This window comes from Aphis gossypii, chromosome 1 (assembly GCF_020184175.1).
Source record: "Aphis gossypii isolate Hap1 chromosome 1, ASM2018417v2, whole genome shotgun sequence".
Taxonomy (NCBI): domain Eukaryota; kingdom Metazoa; phylum Arthropoda; class Insecta; order Hemiptera; family Aphididae; genus Aphis; species Aphis gossypii.
In genome coordinates, this window is record NC_065530.1 from 3,229,294 (window position 1) to 3,245,888 (window position 16,595).

Below are 16,595 nucleotides of genomic sequence, written 5' to 3' on the forward strand. Positions count from 1 at the left end.
ACGATTAAAAACGACTTTACAGTAAAAACACGATCTTTTCCCGTAAAATTGTTGGATATTCATCATTTTGAAACTAATATGTCTTAGAGGTCTGGAGGTCAAAAAAATATTGTGTAACGAAAAGAGTAGAATATTTTTTGGTTTTCCTAACATTATATTATTTCACGAGTTAAAAACTAATTGGATGACATGTTTCCAAATATATACCCGTTTGAACATTTACAAGCACAAAATAATATTTCGTACTTTTCCTACAAGTATCATAAGCTATTTTAATTACATAAACCTTAAATTGAGGATCTTAAGATCAGTTATATGTGCTGTGGGCTGTCACAAAACATAATGAATGAACTGATATTTTCCCCAAAAGAGAGAAACTAAAGGTTATTTTTATTTTAAAAAGATAAACATTATTTTGGTGGAATTAAACAACAATTTTTAAATAATTAGCAACATTAAAAAATTAAATTTAAGAAAATTAAAATTTATTATCAAGTTTAGTGGCGTAGACAGGAATTTTCATTGAGGAGAGGGGGATATAAACTATTCCCCAAAAAACTAGCTAATTTTCGTAAAAAATAAATAATTTTATTTTTTCTATTAACGGTATAATGTATAAAGTATATATAAAAAAAAGGTCATGGGGAGGATCCATCCCATTAAATTTGATGGAAATTGCAAGTATTTAAGGTTATTTGTTTTTAAGTTACGCAAAAAAAAAATAGATATTGTCAATGTTGGATTTATTTAAAAATTTCCTTTTTCTCTTTATTTTTTTTAAAAAAAATTTTTAATTTTAACTTGTAAATCATCAACTAGATCCAATTTTCTCCCATTTCTCCCAAAGATCTACTCTTCATTTTAAAAGACGAAAGTAGACTTCTTATCGTGTTTATAGACACACTCACACACACAAAAAACAATACAACGTTGTAAAATCAATACATTTATCGCTCCTTTCAGAATAATATAAAACATTGTAAAAAAGCATATTATTTACTAACTAAATTTTGATGCTTAGTTTCGAGTAGGTACCTAAATATATATATATAATTATATATATATATTATACACGGGATTCTAAATACAAAAAATAATATAGTCATAAAAATACAAATATAACTTATAAGTAGTAAGACTGTTTATTTTGTTGCTGGCTGAAAATAAATAATGCACTACCAAATATTGCCGATGGTCGGTATCCACGTAGCGGCATATAAATAATACATTTCTAATAACAGTCTACTTTAAACTTTGATACTTATTTATTATTTTGTTATTAAATTCTAACCATTCAATAAAATTTTTTTGTTTTTGTTTTATTAAATTTTTATTGACTTATTATTATACCATTTAAATTTATAAAATATGTTTATTATTATTTTAAGTATAGTAATGGTAATACTATAGTATAGTCTAAGAAAAAAATTAAAATGAATGCAATTATAAATTTATATATACAATATATTTCTTTGATAAATTTTTAAAAATATCAAAACTATAACGCTTTAAATGATTTGAAATTATACAGGACAAATATTTATTATAAAATGCTCTCAGTAGATGAGCGTTGTACCATGGGCGTGCTTGCTAGATATATAGAAGAATCTCACGCACATGTGTAAGGTTCAAAATGTTCTAATTATTAATATTAATCCCCATCATTTCATTTTTGTGATTTAAAGACTATAAGATACTTAGTATAACTTACACGAATATAAAAGAATTTAGAAATAATTTATAGAACGCTGCATTTAATAACAATTATTTCACGCAGGTCATTAAAATATATTGAATTGTGAAATTAAAATTACTAACCTACACATATCTAGTATAGATACGAGTATAACTTTTACCATAATGATTATGATAATGAAAACGTATATTTTTGTATATATTTTTTTAATACTAGTGCATTATTCTTAGAAAAATAAAATAATACTTAAAACTATAGGATTCAGGATATTATACACAGAGTACGAGTTGATTTCCGGGTACCTGTTTACTTAATGTATTTTAATATTTCCATTAATAGTACACCAATAATAGGAAAATCAATTCGTACATACCTTTAAATAGTCCGGAAATAAAACTAATACATACGTATTCGTATCACCAAATGCAATAATAGGCTCAATACAAATATTTAACTTGGTCATATTTACTGTCCAATTTAATTTTCTAAATTATTTGATTGATTACTAGACGTAGTACTAGACAATTAATTACATTTTATGTTTAATTTTAGTTTAAGAACAATGGTCCCAATTAGTGGAGTGATTGAAATTTTTCCTGAGGAATTATATCATAGTTATCAAAATTATATTTAGTCATTACAATGATATTTATTATGCTAAATTAAGTTTATTAAGGGTAGTTAGGTTCTAAAATATATATTGTGTATCATGGTTTATACTCGTACATGTTCAACACGGCTCAGGGCTCTAAATAGATAATTTTAACAGATGTACGATTATAATTAGTAACTTATAAATATAAAATATTGATAAATTTTCATCTATAAACAATAAAGATATCCGTAAATATATTAATATTTTTAATTTATATATAAAAAGATAACTTTCTTAAATTGTTTGTAAATATTTTGCAGTTCTACATAAATCATATGTATTACTACCAATAGTTTCTGTACTAATATCAAAATTTAAGAAAATGTCACACATTCTCATTTTGCTATATTATTATTTATATGTTACATGATGTTTTTATGTTTTAAATTTGATTAGACAAGCTCGGAAGACTCAAATGTTGTAATGAATTATGTAGAATCATCTTCCGATGAAGCGTATTCGTATACCACAACATTAAGCGGTTATCCCTAGAGTACAACAGACGATGAAATGGAAGAATCAGATCTGGTATTGTATTTTTTTACTCCATTAAGATGATTACATTTATTCCTGTGCGTCATAAGTACATACAGTACACTTTCTTGTAACAAATAGATCAAGTTTTATATTTACTATATATTGTCTATCCGAAAACCGTAATTATTAAAATTAGTTACTACCACTAAATAATAATATGAATGGAGCTGATTACCTAGTTGAAAATTATTATTTTTCTGAAATTGAATAAGCTCTGTTGATGTTGTTCTGCTATTATTATTTTTTCTTTATGACTATTATTATAATATAGAGTCTTAATATTGTGTTAAGACATTTTTTTATTTTTAATACTTAACCATAAGTTTGCCCTTCGTCAAACTATTTCCATGGATAAATTACGTACGGGCTGTTAATTCTTTTAAAAATAAATATCACTATTAGGATAAATATCTAAATCATCCGACCCCTTATTAATCAAATATTAGTAATAATTTCTATACATTTTCATTGAATTACGATTATGTACATTATATAATTTGTGATATCGATTGATTTTATATATTGTGTAATTTTTAGGAATAATAAATAAGATAACTCGAAGAAGCTGTTAAAATATCACCTTTTTACATGATATTACCTATTGATGATTAAAGGAAGAATTCCTTTCTATAAAGAACATATTATAAAAATTTGAATAATCATATTTATACTTTCATACATTTTTTTTTATATTAATTTATAATTGTTTATATATTAACCAAATTCATTTATTTATTATGTATTAATTTGTACAATACTTTTGTATATATATAAATTACGTTGTTTATAATTATTATAACTCTTTTTTTCCTTTTTTGTGTGTTTGTACAAAAAGATTTAGTTTAGTTTTTTTTATCAATTACTGTTAGTTTGATTAAGTTTATTTTTTATTTTATAATATCCATTTAGTAGTTATAGTCATTGCCCAGGACTGTATGGTCTTGAATAATTTTTTTGAACCATGCATTTTATCGAAACTGAAATTAAGTGTTTTAAAAACGTCGAAAAACCCTTTTAAATACGGTAGAAGTGCATATATGCACTTTATATGAATCTATAGAAAGATGTTTGAAAAATAACGCCATGTTAAAGAAAGCGGTGTCGCATTCCGTCAGATGTCTCTGTATATACAATGTATATTATTATACATATTTATCCACGTTCTGAAAATGTACGTTGCTTGTTAATGTATATTAAATTCCCGTGGTCGTAATACGCGATCGAAATTATTCATTTTTTGAACTGTGCATCAACTTTCAGCAATTGATCATAGCTTAAACATTTTCTTAAACACATCAAATTATACTTAAATTGTATTTTAATATTAATTTATTGAACGAGCTCGTTCTTATTTAATTCATTGCAGCATAATATATAATATATTGATGCAATTACATTAACGCACAAGTTCTCCGAATACGACTACGCGTAGTCCTACGTCCCGTGATTAGTTTCGTCCGAGTTGTGTCTCCGGGACCTTGGGGCGAGCAGCGACCTATTACCTATAGTGTTTACCTATGGTAATGTCATATTATGCGGAGGATAGCTACCACGCAGTTGACGAGTTGTGTCCCAATAATAAAAGAGTGCTAACCGATTTGTATCTCAACAAAATAACAGAGGGGTACATGAGTTGTGAGCTGAAAAAAATTCAATTTTTAAAAATAATTTCATTTACATTTTTACCCAATTCGCTATCATTTTTATTTCACTTTTTATTTGTGAAATAAAACGAAACAACATTTATGACAAATCTTTGTTTTTATTGTAATTGTAATTTTTTGATTTAAATTTATCTTTAAATAACTTTTGTAAAATCATTTTTTTTTTATACAGTTTGACGATGGCTCTTAACGGTAATTAATTAATTACTGCTAATTTACCACCTAAATTATAATTCTATTATTCACAATCGACACCTCTGATCGTCAGAATTTTTTGTTCTGCTACGAGAAAATATTCTCCGGAAGTAGCTTCATAGACTAGCTGAACGTAAGGTTGGTATACTTCGTATACTATAGTTTCTAAAAGCAAATGTAGCTATAATAGCTCAAAATTTGCAAAACTTATAGATTAGAGATCATGCGATAGAAAGTATTTACTACACTGTTGCGCCACAGTTATGCTGTAGACACCGTTGTACCAATGATTATACGAAAGAGGCCGCCATCGAGGCATCTTCAAGTACATTTCACACAATATGACTGGTACTGCTCTTGTAAATTTTGGTAATTCATTAAATAGACTTGGAGTCTTATTCTATTGTATCTTGAACTTAAATGTTGATATCGAAGCTATCCGCTGCAAGGAGTTAAAAAGCTTGGATTTTTTAAAAATAATTCACAATGAATCAGAATTAATAGCTTCTTAAAAACTTTGCAAAGTTAACCTTAGAGTTTTATATTATAATTTGGAACCTTTGGAACCCACATACAGAGCATACTAGAAATCAGATCGACGGTTCATAACCTATATGTTAGGTTAGGTTAATTAGCCAATAAATCTTTCAAATAAAATAAAATAAATATTGACAAGTGTTTTTAGATACAAATTTATTTTCTGAATATCATTTGGAGAAAATTTACAACCAAAATAATATATAATACGAGTATAATATGTTAGGAGTTGTTCACTGTGAAAAAGTTGTAGAGATCTATTTTATTATAATGGTTGAAACATTTTATTAAAATAACTTTTTGACAATGTTACTATCATAGAACAATTTTATATTTACTGTCATAATTCATCAACATTGTGAAGATTTATTATTATTTATGTAGGTATCCCATAACTACAAGAATCTTTAGATAGTTTGAATCAGATTCTAAAAACGTGATCGATCCAAAAAGAAATATGATCAGTTCTTATTTTAATTGTGTACATTCGTCTTTGATAATTTAAAAATTCAATAATACCATCATCATTATTGTCGTCTTCAAATTTTTCCAATAATAGTGTGTTCTAAAAATATTTAATATCTAGCAATAGACACTTTTAATTTTTATAACAAATTATAACAAATAAAATAACTTAATCTTGTTTTTGGATAAATTTATCTATATATTTATTTAAAATATCAATGTGATCGTTTAATAATTTCTAATTTGATAAAAAAATTACCGAATAACTTTTTTGTGACTTATTTCTACATTTAAAACCCGGAAAATGACATTTTTGCTATCCCCAGAATATTTTTGGTTATTCGACGAATATAATCGATTGAAAAATCAGTTCTTAATCAAAAAAAAAATAATTTTGTTATATATTATAATATTACAATTTATTGTATTATCTGGTAATTGAAACCATAACCTATATTTTTAAGAGTGATGTAATATACCACCAAAAATTTTAGGTTTGTTATTAAAAACAAAAACAAAAAACATGTTGAAAATCATAAAAACCTTCAACGATGTGAACATTATGTAAGCATTGACTACCATACTATGGTCAAAATGTATCTCCGATATAGTGAATATTAATATATCTTTAAGACAATTTTCGAAAATTCTTCATTCAACAGTTAAATATTGGGTCTATAACTACAGCGGTTAATTGTCAATGCGTTAAATATAAGCACTGTAATTGTTGAAATTATAATAGTATGTAAACAGATGAGAGCAGTTTCACGGGAATGAGTGTAACTGTTATGGGTGAAACATTTACGATTTAAAATTTCAATGAAAATTTTTTTATTTGTTTAATTATGTTTATTTTTTCATACATATCATAACATTAACGTATTGCATAATATATATATATATATATATATATATAAGAATAATATATAAATACAATTAAAAAAAAAACCAAAACAAGTAAACTTGTTAAATTCCCAGTTTCTAAATTAAATTTAAATAACGATATACGATCTTATAAATAATTTATTTTACACAATTATGAATAGAAATCTAAATAAATTTAATATCCCAATCTATTTATAATTTACTACCATAAAATCCTAATAATTTGAATTTCAAAATATACATTTTTATTAAATACCTAATTAAATTGTTATGATTTGTTTTTAACATTGCAGAAGAATATAAATTAATATTAAATGTTCTCCTAATGCAATTGCTATTCAAATTGTTCACATAAATGTAGCTAATTTGAAATATTTACACTATTGTAACCGCGGAAAAATATCGATCGAACGGTTATCAGACAGATTGATGGACACAATAGCATCAAGGGTTAATATAAGGTGTAAAAAAATTTTTACATTTTAATTGTCAACATTTTATAACTTTACTACGTATTACAGTAATAATTTTTTTTTAATGTATATAATATTATGTAGAGTCGGTGATAATGGAGGAAAACTCGGTATGGCTTGTTGCTTGTTCTTAAATCATTTTAGAATTCTCTTGCGCTTTTAAAAAATTGTTAGTATTACCATTTATTCAATAAACTAGATAACTAGAAACCACATATATGTTATTTGTTACATGATGGTTAGATCAAAAACTGTTTCGTTGTTGAATAAAATAATATAACTACAGTTTTTCGTTGGTATTTATTATTTTATGTACGTTTCATAACACTTCAGTTGAATATTATAAAGCAAATATGGTATATGGTTGATAGCCAAGTGTAGGTATTGAATATAATAATAAACAATAATGTTATTAGACCGCGAACCGAACGGCATGGACGAACGTCTTGCGAAGGCCTCCACCTTTACACGATTTTGAATTAATGACATTAGATTGACCTATTATATTATATACGTTTATTATAATGCATAATAATAGTAGGTATATAATATTAGCTGCAACGATAACCACCGCCGTAAATAAGGAATTATTATTATTATTATTACCGTGGCGAAACGCATTTTTTCTTTTCGTGATGCCGTCAAATTATAAATCGCCCATTGTACCCATACTTAATATTATAACATATTATACATAGGTAATAATAAAATCACGTACAAAGACGGAAGAATGCGGTTATATGAGTTTGTATTTTATACAGATTCGAAGTCTGTAGCGCAAAACATCGCTGCGATATTTTCGAACCGAACCATGTTTAGTAATTATAATATGTTTTCACTGTTAAAATAGTCCAGCTCGTCGCCAAAATAAACGACAATAATAATAGGTATAAATTATATTATAGCAGGCACTACACCGCGACCTTACCGAACGATCTCAGACTGAAACGTGAGAAGTATTTAGAGGGCTATAAAAAGCAATTTTAATTTTTTATCTGAAGATCCATCACTGATGAAGACGAACCTTGAATGATGATCCTTTACGCGTATTGTTTATTGGTCGCATTTAACCCAACACTCACCGCACACATACGATTTAACGTTTCGAAGGTCGGAATAATATTATAATAATTATTGTTTTTAGTTTTTTATTTATTAATTTATTTTGAAGATCAAATTTATACCCTTTAAATAATATCTATTCTACTACATTACTATATATTTCATACGATATTATATTTGATACCAACTTTTAATACATATCAATTTTCTATGGCAGGCTGAGTCAAGTCTATTCAAAATATTTATTCAATATAAATTCCTATTGTGTTTTCAATATTTTTAAGTCCATTTGATTTTACAATAAGTCAATAAAGATTTATGTAAGTACGTATTGCATAAATGTAAGTAAAAAAAAAAAAATATTATCTATATATTTTATCATTACGTATCTTTTAAATAATTTCTAAATATGTAATGTTATTGTAATATACCTATAAATAGTGAAAATTCACGTCGATGACTAATGACTTTTATTTCCCTAAGAATATTATCGTTTTTACCCGTCCCGTTATGGCGTTATCAGATACGGCAAATTTAAAACGTTCTTTTTCAACGTGCACGGAAATTGGACAACCGTATTTTTACTACTTGTATAAGTTGATGACCGGCTGCAGACAATGCTCTTACTCAGGTACCATAGTCGACATTCTTTACATTCTCAGCCATAGATATTGATAAAATGCAATATTTTTAATAATACGGACTGGCCTATTTATATAATTCGCGTGCGATATGAAGTGGGAAGAGATTGGGAACGCAATTCTAAAACAAATATGAGCAATATAATTCATCGATAATTAGACGTTTAGTGAATACATTATTCAGTTGTATCAATTGTAGCTAATATAATACACATCTGGCTACAAATAATTTGGCAAAATTGACTGTTATAAACAACATTATTAAAATTATTATTATTTACAAGTTTCCATAATATAAGGATATTCACCAAGTGCACTTAGTGCTTACACACTAAAAAGGGGGTGTTTAATAATGCAGTTATTCAAAATATTATTTTTGGAATCATTAAATATATAATAAACCTAAAGACCATATTATATTCTTGAGAATATCTTAAAATATTTTTTATTTATTTAACATGAAATTTTCTATGAAAATACAAACTACTATTTTTTAAACAAGATCCATAATTACTAAAAATTACTTAGCGGATCAGTTTAGTGAAACGTTGACTTTATAAAATCAAAATTCATATGAGTAGTTTTAAATTCTTATTTTTTCTTTACTTTCTCTATTTGGGAGTTATAGTAATTTAAAAATTAAAGTATTAATAATAATCTATTAAAATATTCCTTGGGTAATAAATAATAAATACAGAATTATATATATTTTATATTTTTCTAAATTCATTTTAAAAGTTATTATTCATATTATATCATAGAATAATAAATAAATGTTTAGTTATTAAAAAATTAGTCATTCAAATTTTGATTTAGGTGCGTCAATATTTTCAAAAAAAAAAGTTATCCATCGGATAATTTATAGCAAAAAAGGGGGTTCTCATTTTAAAAACAGGAATTTGTTTTAGTTTTTATCACATGAAACTATTTTAAAGTTTCAAACAATGAACAAATTATAACATGAAATTATATATAAAATAATAAATTCATTATTAAAGAAAAAAATTGTGAGAACATCGTGACACGATGAATCATTCTATATAATCAAGTCTCAAAGCGTTCATAGATGTTATTACTCCTGTATTCATGGTGCCGTTTAAAGTCGAATAATCATATAAAATATGAACTTTCGTGATAAAAAGAGTTCAAGTGCAGAAAAATCACGAGGCCAATGTTTTTAGAACGATTTCGATATGTTATATTGACGAGGCGGCGGTGGCGCCAACTATACGTTTCATCGTGGCGTCCGTCCGTCCGTTGGTCCGTCGCGTCGGCCGACTGTTCTATGTTTTTGCCAAAAACTACTTTACTCCGCAGCCGAAAAATTGTACGACGTTTTATTATTATTTATTATAATAATTATGTTTTTGCCGAGTTTAACTGTTTTCTATTTCAAGCAGCGAGTGCGGCTAATGGATTATCGTTTTATTATTTATAGAAGTATACAAAATATTATGTAATTGCCTCTATATAATTTCAATGATCGCAATCCCAAATCAGCAGGTTTTTAAGCTAGAACAAAAATAATATTTTAATTTTGAATGCGATTAAAATTTAATATTGTTGAATATCATTTAATTGTGACTGAGTACAGTTTGTGGAGAAAAAATAATCTTTGGATGTGCTTTCGAGTCAATAGCCGTTTTTACTTATACACAATATTATCTAGTTTATTATGTGGTATAGGGGAATACTGCACGACCATGGTTATTGACAGGTTATTCCTATAGTTAATATTTGCTTAAAAATTACTTATTCAAATTAGGCAGTTACCTAGTATATATATTATTACATTTTAATAATCTCTTATGAAATTAACTTTTAATGTAATAATTAACCACTGATTAATTTATTTATTTGTTTAATTATTTATTTTATTGTACAAATTTATTATAAAAATATATTATATTTTAGTTCTAAAAAAGACGTGCACTACTTTCAAGAAGTTATAAGATTTACTATTGTTGATATCAATTTTGACTATCTTATTTATATAGTTACCAATGATTATGTATTTATATTTCGGAGTATGATCAATGATCGTATATAATATAATAGGCTATATGCGAGTTTAGGGGTTCACGGAGTTTATATTTATTTATTTTGACTTCAACAAGATTTTTTTTTTTTAATAATTGAGTACAAAGTAATTAATATATATATATATCAATAAAATAGTATTACTTAAAATCTTTACAATATTAAAATGCGATCATGTTTAAAAAAATAGGTATTATAATTATTATGTACCAATTGAATGAAATAAATATAATTATTATGATATCTACAAGATCGTGACATTTTGATTTTCTACATCCATCACCATTGCTGTTGCTGAACAGTATTAAAAATATTTAAACGTTTTCAATCGGAATGTTGCCAATATTTTATTTATGTTGTCAGATGCCACCATATTTAAACAAGTGACTTTTTGATTTTACAATATTATATTGATTGCACAGTTTCGTATTTTTTTCTCAATTTTTCTGAATGCTGCCAATAATTTTAAAACACATAATATTATATTATTTATACTTATATTTTAGTGAATTATATGAAACGGCACTTTTTTATTATCGATCGGTCTATACATTTTTTTATCGAGACACCATCACTGAATCATTGCAGCGGATGTGCTCATAATATTATAATATTCACCTCGAATTTATATGTTTCAATTAGAGTTTATTTATACGTTTTTATCTCCCTTTATATTCTACCTAACCATCAGCTCATTACTACATTATATCGTTATTGTGATCGTGTAGGTTGTCTGAGATTTTTTTTTCTCACCTGCAATCCACAAACTCCACACCATATAAGTGGCAGCAGGAACTTCTTCCGGTCGGTTCTTCGTAAATACGTAACTTCAAACCATATTAAAAGTTTCATTTTCCTTGTAGGTACATAATATTGAAATATAATGTATTTTTGTCATTCTTTAACCACAAAAATCACAACTGATTCCTACAGTTTTAATAACATTATTATTATTATTATTTTTGTAGTATTGAATCATAAATCAATACAAAATGTTAAGCAATATCCATTTTATTTTACTAATACACTATATAATTATTTTTATAATAACAAAATAAATATTTTTATTTTTGTTTTCCATCAAACGTATAATTTGAGTGATGTGGTCAATAAACTAATATTTTAAACCTTAAAATAATTGTTGATATATATAATAAGCTTAGTATAATGTTTGACGACGATTAAATTAATATTATTATATAATATTATAATGTAGGTATGTGTCAGGAATTTTTTTTTTTTTTTTGAAACACTTCCGAACGATAGTAATATTATATTCACTTGACAGCTTGTATAGATTAAAAACGATTTATAAGACGTTGTCGGCACTGAGCCCAAAAGGTATTAAACAATTACCACGATTGGAACCCGAATTATTATATTACGATATGTTTTTGCTACCATTATTTTATTTTTTACTTAATTTCGGTTTAATAATATATGCATATTATATTATTACGTGAGTGCGCGAACACATACCTGTTAATATAATATTATTTATCACTTGCGCTGAGCGTATAATATATTTTTATCGTCTAGTGTTTATACCACACAGGTGCTGCGCGTGTTTGATTTTTATGATTGTCATGATACATATAAGTACACATAAATAATTGACGTGATCTAAATTTATTGTGGCCGAAGGGTAACCCAAAACGTACTGTACAGCTCAGTGGTCATCCTTGACAGCGCTTTTGCCGGCTATGGGCTATACCTGTGTACATATTATTATTATTATTATCATGTATAAGATAACTTTACAATACTATTTCATGAAAATTTGCAAAGTATTGTCGTAAGCACATAAAAAAACTACATAATATTATATCATTATAATATTACTATATATAAGCGTATAGTAATATGTCGTTATAATATTCACGCAGCCGCAATACTGCTGCAGTAGAGGTTATTTGGAAGAACAAAAAAAATGTGGTTTAGGAATTTTATACGTACAACACGTGTTATATATTAAAAGTATATTATATTGTTTATTCGTCCCGAACTGCCGATCGGTCATAATAATATTATGTCGAACACAAAGGTTTGTACGACGAAATCCAAAAAAAAAAATTCGAAGCTGATTTGAGATATTATAATATTAAGTGTTATTATTATATCGTATTATTACAGTGTTTAATTATTGTGTGCGCATAAACTATTATATTGTTTTTTAAACGTCCATTCGTTGTTTTCCAGATGTTTACATTTTTATTGTTTTTTACGACAATATTAAATGATTTTATTACCGACAATAATCATAATAAGCTGCGCACAGTATACGATTAATAATATAATATACTTATAGCTCGTAAACATTTTGAATTAATTAAATGTTGTAATAATATACAGTATACAGTATGCACTATGTATAATTTAAAAAAACCAGTATTTTTACTAAAAACAAACCTGGTCTCTAGTCCGTGCGACATTTTGGTCTATACCTACTACCTTATAATCGTCGTTGATCGTTTGTTCTAATGAACAGTAAAACTTGAGTACAGTAGTATACTACCGATATTCTTTTAAATTTAAATATTCTGAAAATTTTCATAATCACGAAAATCTCTCTTCTAGTATCTATGGAATAAGCACGATTAGTATAAAAGTAGTAAGCTGAATAGTCCAAAATTTTAATCTGGCACCACTCATTTTTCATTTAAATTAGATTTTGATTGTTAGGTACATTTTTTTTTTAATTCAGTAGTTTTTTAAGAACAAAAGTTAAATTTATTTTATTTTCCTGAGATTATTCCACAGTGTTTATTGAGTTAATTCAAAAAGTCAGATTGTGTAATTAATAAATATTTTTTTTTATAAACTTGATAGCATCAGGATACATTATTCAGATTACTTGTATTAAGCTTAATACCAACGTTTTTATGTCAAATTAGGTTCTCGCTACCAAGCTGTGTATGGGCAACGCTTGTTATCAAGATTTTGTTACTTACATATTTAAGTATTGGTATGAAATACTACACGATACGATGATATACAAGTCCCCTTTATCATTTTTTCTTTGTGCCAATAGCACAATGCTCAGTCTTAGACGATAGTCCGTCGATATCATCACAACTTATAATACATGATATAATAATCAGATACCAAAATTCAAATACTCTGCAGCCAGTTCGCCAAAATTGACGACGTTTTACAATAATTGTCCATTTTTATAAACTGTTATTAATATTATCGTATAATATTATAGTCCGACAGTTAAATGTACGTGTTGCACCAGCACCACAATATACGTGTATACGGCGAAGACGTGATTAATAACAAATCTAACAGACGAAAAAATACAATCTCATATTAGTATTATAGCTACCTACCGCTTTATTGCTATGTGCTACGACTATATGAAGATTCAGTAGGTATCTACAGGTGTATACTTATATGGTTTCTCTCTCTAAAGAATATAACACGTGTGTTATGAAATTGCCGCCGACCAGCGATGTTATCTACCGAATTTTTTTTCGACTTTTTCGAAAAAACCACCACGCTCTCGAGGAATATATTATAATATTATGTATAAATTATATTAATTAAAATAATCTAGAATCCCCCGGGTCGGCCCACACTTTTTTCACCTATTACAATAAATAACTATTAAAACATCCGCGTCCGGGTTAAACGTGAGGGCGTCAGAATAGTGTGGGTGTCGCGTGTGTAGTGGTTTTTTTTCTTCATATTTTTCTCCTCTCTTCGCACCGTATATATGTATAATATATTATTATATTACACGCGTACACAAAACGCATGTATAGAATATAATATAGTGATTTTACCTCAACAACGACGATAATATAATTATCTTATAGCGGGCCCTCGTCTGCGTGTGGGGTTGTCGATAATTTGGATTCGCCTCGGACAGTGATAAAAATGTCGAGTTCGCAAATAGTCTTTAATCGTATTAAGAGCGGTTATTATATCTTTAATACTAAAATATCTTAATAAAACGAAGAATTTTAAAATACTATTGACAGATTGGATTATAGAAAAATATCAAGTAATGTTGATTAAAAAAAATATATTTTTAAAGGATTTCCTAAAATATAATATACCCAGGTAAAAGACTTATTATGATAATAACTCTGTATATTATATGGTTTAAAATAGAAACTTATATATATATATATATATATTATCCGTTATTATCAAATTACATTAACATTAAAATAAAACATAGTAGGTTGAAGTATTGCTGTGACATGAAAATCAGAAGAGGCTGTAGTATAGGTATCAAAAACGTGAAAGCACAAAACTATTATACTATAGTTTTGAAAGGTTATGAGTGAAAAAAGCGCATATTATTCAATATCATCATAAATAATTCAAAATTAGGAGTATGATTTCCTATATAAAAAAATAGATCTATTTTGTTTGACCGAACGCACATTGTGTATGGTATTCACCTAAAGGATTTATCCGTTTTCGTGTAAAAAAGGATTTAGGATTAATTCAAATGACCAGCATCTCGTTAAAAGTTGTCCAATATTTTTGTCTGAAAATTTGAGTGTAGGATAAAATATTAGTATAACCACAACAACAGACGAATGCGACGTGGAAATAATCGCTCTAAATAATAGATTGTTACAATTATGTAACAAGAGTACCTACTGCTGACCGATACAATCAAATAAAATCAACTGTAAAGCCTTGTGCCAATATACTATGTAAAAATGACAGTTTGTTGCGAAAATTTGACATCAACACAACATCGATCATCAAACTCCGTAAGATTGCGACACAGAAATTATTATTATAAACTGGGATATTATAATATACATATGTACAAATGTACAATGTACATATCAATTGTTATAAACACTTAGTCGTTAATATAAATAGTAATAATAGTAATAATAATAACTGTCATTGAGTCCACGGTTATTTAAATATAATTTAGATCATTTTATCTCTATCTTACCCCAGTTATAGTCATTTTATCCACAGCGTTCTACGACTCTCCCTCGATATCGCATGTTTAACTGGACGGGGGAACGACCATGTTAAAATATTATTATATTATTATGCCTTATATAGAGACTTCTAAAAATCGAAACGTACAAAAGACCACGATGAGAAACGCGCTCGTTCAAACGTAATAATTTAAAAAAAAAATTGTTTACGACTGTCAGCACACGCGCAACACATACTTTATAAGCAGCTCTGCAATCGAACCGCTGACCGAGAGCATATTTTCTACGGCGGCTTACGACGACGAGTGAAAAAAAAACCGACGAAACAGAAACAATAGTAAGTTTTTTGATTTTTTTTTTCACACACAAACAATGTGTCGTCTCTCGAACAATTGAAACAAAAATAAAAGACTGGCATTTTAGACGACTCGATTCGCCGCCCACCGATTCATTACTATTATTATAAATCCGTGCTGTGGTTGTAATTAATACGTCGCGTCATATACGTACACGATTATAATATAATATTTTTCAATAAGTTAGTGTTTGATTAATATTATACTCAACAGAGGTAATAACAAAAAAAAAACTCGTAAAATTCGTACATTGCAGAATATTTGACTCACCAAGTTGTAAAATTTATACATAAAAAAAATCTTGTCTGATACATGTGGATACAAAATGCGTAGTTAAATATAGTTATGGAATTTTAATTTTGATTATTTTGAGCAGATTTCAGACTTCATTCTTTTGTTTAATTTTTTTTTTTTTGTATATTATATAATTATTATAGATTATAGAATTTACGTAACTTTAGTAAAAT